The following is a 5,000-nucleotide window of genomic DNA, read 5'->3' as shown; positions in this document are numbered from 1 at the left end:
AACACATGTATATGGAAATAAAAATCAATGTATTTCAGAATAAGATGATTTGAAAAAAGGAATGTTTATATGTGGTACGTGAAATACATGTAATTTGATATAGAGTTATAAAAAGAAAGACGGAGAGAGAGAGAGAGAGAGAGATGAAAACTGCTATTGATTTTTGAAATAAAGTGGGCCGATCCTGGAGGTACTGCAATACCAGGCCAACCCGTGGCGAGAGCGGAGCAAGCCCCTGACATCTCACCTCAGACCAAAAATCAGTTTAATATCGTAGTTCCCATGTAGGGAACGTATCAGATATTAAGCTGATAAGAACAGATACTTTTTTTTTTTTGAATAAAATATTTATTGCACATATACATAATACAAATTATGTAAATTTATAACAAATAGATATGAAATTAACAAAGTTACTTTGTGACAAAGTATAATATAAGGTTAAAAATCTGATAAAAACAAACGTGACACTTACTGACCTCTACGATCTACAACACAGAAAAACATGAATGAAACAAAAACCGGTTTGACAACATAGAGTACGGAGTACGACACAGACAATACAAGGAATTTACACACTGATGTTAAGATTAAGGTCGCCGTTATCAATTGAGCAAAACAGGTGCGTGGAAGCCCAGTATTTGTGAAATTTGTTTACATTAAATCGGTAAAAATCGGCTTGTATTCTTTGAATTAATTTATTGATGTACATTAAAATCATTCTATTAGAGTTAATGTCCTTCTTTTCAAACTTAATAACACATCGTACTTGCCAAATAATAAAACACATTAATGAAATTAAATATAGACACAAGGAATCAGTTTCCGTACTTAAAAACGTTATTGGAAAATCATGAAAGCGAATATGTGACAAGTTAAATCTTGAAAACTTATTGTTTGTTATAATATTTAACCAGTTTTTAACAATGGAAATCAAAGGCTTCACAAAAGTACATTCATAAAAAAGATGACTTATAGTTTCGACGTGAATTTTACAAAGTGCACATTTATTATTTTTGTAAAAACCAATATTATGCATATAATAGGATACAGGTATAATTTCATGTATAATCCTGAACATTATATCTCTAACATTTTTATCTATAAAATCATCATTCAATCTTTGAAAAACTACTTCAAAATTGACACTAGGAAATATACTGATTACACGTGGAGTTGTAACAATATTTTCTAATAAAATTGTATAATAAAATTTTGTTGTCATGTTACCAAACGAATACATATAATTATCATTTTCAATCTGTAAAAAATGTTTTAAATCTTTTAAACATTCCTGATAAAATTCTGGTATAACCTCTGAATGAGGTCTATTATTACTAGCAAAACTTGGTTGAAATGTTCGTAAACTTAAACCAACCCAATAAACAGTAAAGAAAACATATTTTGAAACATCATTTTCTAAAATATTTTGCAAATGCTTTAACCTTAAAGACTGTAATTTTAAACTAATATTCACAATTTCCAAACCCCCGTTTTTCCTATAATTATAGCAAACAGTTCTTTTTAATGGTTCCGCCGTACTGGGCCATAAAAATCTAAAAATAGCTTTTTCGAATTGTTTTAAGTAATGATCCGGTAAAAGACAGACAGATCCTACATACCATATTTTAGAACAGGCTAAAACTTTTACGACAATTGACTTTTCTACAAAAGACAAATACCTCTGTTTCCATAAATTTAAAGTTTTAATAAATTTCTTGAGAATCGGTTGCCAAATATCATCAGAAGTAAGATTATTACCAAATTTAACCCCTAAAAGTTTACAATTTTCAACCCATGATATGCCGAAAGGATGGTCTGACCTATTTTTCCATTTCCCTAACCAAATACCTTTTGTCTTCTGTAGATTGAGTCTTGCACCCGAGGCGCGTCCATACAGCGAGCACCAATACAGTACTCGCTCTATGGACGCGTCACAGGTACAAATAGCCAAACTATCATCTGCGTATAAAGATAATTTACTAGTTTTAGAAGATCCTGGTAGCTTGATGCCTGAAATTTGTTCGTCTTCCCTAATTTTGATGGCGAACGGTTCCAAAACTAAAACATATAATAATGGGCTCAGGCTGCACCCCTGGCGCACCCCCCTATGTAACAAAATAGGTTCCGAAATGTGATTATTAACTATAACTGAGGAACATACATCAGTATATAAAGTTTTAATCCATCGAATGAGAGAAGGCCCGAAATTATAAGCCGAAAGTGCTTGAAATAAAAAGTCATAATTAACGCGATCAAAAGCCTTCTCTTGATCTAAAGAAATAAAAGCCACCGGGGCTTGTTTTTGTTCACAATAATCAATAATGTTCCTCATTAAATGTAAATTATCAAAAATGGTGCGCCCTGGCACGGCGCAGGTCTGATCAGGGTGAATAATATTTTCTAAAACTTTTTTGACTCTATTTGTAATTACTTTAGATATCAACTTATAGTCGTAATTCAACAATGAAATAGGTCTATAATTTTTTACATTTTCAGAATGCTCTTGATCTTTACAAAGTAAAGTAATATAAGATAATTTCTGACTATCTGATAAATGTCCTTCTTGAAAAGTACAATTCATAACTTCTAATAATGGGTCAATAAGTATATTTATAAACGTAGAGTAAAATTCTTTAGTAAGTCCGTCTGCACCGGGAGACTTATTGTTGTCCATATCGCGGAGTGCTATTATTACTTCTTCTTTTGTTATGTGACCTTCACAGCTGGCCGAAATATCATCAGGTAATTTTGGCACGCGTTGTAAAAAATCGTCAGCTAAATCCTGATCAATACCCTCGTCCGTGTATAATTTAGAATAGAAATTCTTAAAAACACCCAAAATATCGCCAGAATTTGTATAAGTATTGGAAGACTCGGTAATTTTTGTAATAGTTTTCTGTTTGGCTCTTTTAATTTCCTGTTGAAAAAAGAATTTGGACGGTTTTTCCTCATTATCTAAACTTTCAGCTTTTGACCTAATTTTCGAGCCGGTATAATTTTGTAGCTGAAACTCTTTAATTTGACTTTTAATTTCCTTTAATCTATCTATAAACTGACCAGGATTTTTATTTTCGAAATATTGCATTTGATAATAAGACTTTTCTAATTGTCGTAAAACGTTACGCTTAACATTAGATTTTTTCTTACAATAGTGAATAGTAAAATTTTTAATTTGTTCTTTTAAATGATCCCATAGCTCTAAATACATGTCAAACCCCTCTATTAATTCAGTCCAATATTTAGTAAATTGTTTAATGAAAGTTTTATCTTGTAATAAAGAATTGTTAAATTTCCAGTATCCCTGCCCAAAATTAATTGTATCAGAATTTGAAACATGAATTTTTAATAATACAATGTCATGGTCACTATGACCAAAAGGAATATTTTGAATACTTGTAATATTTTTACATAAAACCTTAGATACATAGAATCTGTCCAACCTACACGCGACATTTGAAGAAGTCCAAGTAGTTTTAATTACATTAGGATATAAAAATCTAAAACAATCACTAAGTTGGAAATCGTTAATAATATTTTTTAAGTTGTCGCTACCGACGCTACCGTAAATGGGGTTTCCCCCGATCTTATCTAGCTTTGTATTTAAAACACAATTAAAATCTCCCCCCATTATTAAATGCCTATTACATAATAATAAAGGATATAATTCTTCAAAAAACATAATTCTATCTTTCTCATTATTAGGAGCATAAATGTTAATAATTCTATAATTCATATCATTATAAGTAACATCTACATACACTAATCTACCATCCATGTCTAAATGAAATTTATTAACTACAATATCAGGATTTAAAATTATTATTCCGACTCCTCTACTTCTGTTAGATCCAAAACTAAAATAACATTTATCTGTATTAAATATAGATTTTATCGCTAAAACGTTATTTATATTATTAAAATGGGTTTCCTGAAGTAATACAATAGAGATCTTTTCCTTTAAGCATTGAGTAAATAATTCAGACTTCGACGGGTTATTTAATAGGCCGTTTATGTTCAAGGTTGCTAAAGTCAAGGACATTGTGAGTGGTATTTAAAAAGGACAGGTAGAAGAGCCGGTATTAATGGAACAAAAGAATTTAGACACCTGGTCTGAGACAAATAAAAATCTCGTGAAATAGAACTCAAGTGAACTAAACATGAATAACAAAAAGTACACAGAGAATGAGAACAGAAACTTAAACAAAACAAAATAATAATGAACAGACACAAACAAAAAGAACAAAATAAACATAACTAAAACACAAATTATAATATAAGTAATTAAACAAAACCAGGAAAAGTTCCTTACGTAATTTTGGAGAGTCCAGGGACAGGCCGAGTCGTTTACCAGGGAATATACCACCGCCATAGTCCATTAAACAATCAGTTCATTAGAAAAGTTCACTTACACTCTATCTGCACGGCTGGGCTGGGCAGATAGCGGGCTCAGGGGTTCATCTCGCGTAAAATCGCTCACCTTGCGCTTCCTACTCTTAACAGTCTGAAACTCCCCATCGTCCTCGTCTGTCTCCGCCTCCATCTGCTCAGCCCAGGATTGCGTCTGGGGGGACACCACAGTGTCACCCCCTGGGGTACCCAGCTGGGTACCACTCAGTAATTCGTTCACAAGGGAGGAGTCGCCCACGGACTCCCCCTCTGCAGGAGAACCACCCCGGTCCTCCTGGCCTGTCTGTGAGGGGTCAGCAGCTACTGACCCCCCCTGGGGACCGTCATGGTCCTCCGTGGGACTGGGGGAGTCCGAGGACTCCTCCTCCTGAGACGTGCCAACTGTCTCCTGGGGCTTACTGACAGCCCCTGTCTCCTGGGGCTTACTAACAGCCCCTACCTCCTGAGACTTACTAACAGTCTCAGGAGGATTTTCCACAGCCTGGGGATTCTGTCCCCCTTGTTTATCAGCAGCAGGCCTACCAACGGCCTGCTGCCCGGGCTTACCAACAGCCCCCGACTGAACGACCGAGGCAAAGCTTCGGGGCCCA

General features: G+C 34.2%; 1 non-coding gene across 1 annotated transcript; it reads right to left on the bottom strand.

Annotated features, from left to right (window-relative positions):
- Positions 1-168: 168 nt before the first annotated feature.
- On the bottom strand, positions 169-352 carry LOC134263999 (U2 spliceosomal RNA). The gene has a single exon (XR_009991429.1). It is a non-coding gene; the product is annotated as a U2 spliceosomal RNA (small nuclear RNA).
- Positions 353-5,000: the final 4,648 nt, after the last annotated feature.

The sequence above is a fragment of the Saccostrea cucullata genome, unplaced genomic scaffold, assembly GCF_032062105.1.
Source record: "Saccostrea cucullata isolate Sc308-1 unplaced genomic scaffold, CSIRO_AGI_Scuc_v1 ctg479, whole genome shotgun sequence".
Taxonomy (NCBI): Eukaryota; Metazoa; Mollusca; class Bivalvia; order Ostreida; family Ostreidae; genus Saccostrea; species Saccostrea cuccullata.
The sequence above is the reverse complement of the archived record's forward strand: the minus strand, read 5'-3'. Positions and strand labels throughout refer to the sequence as shown.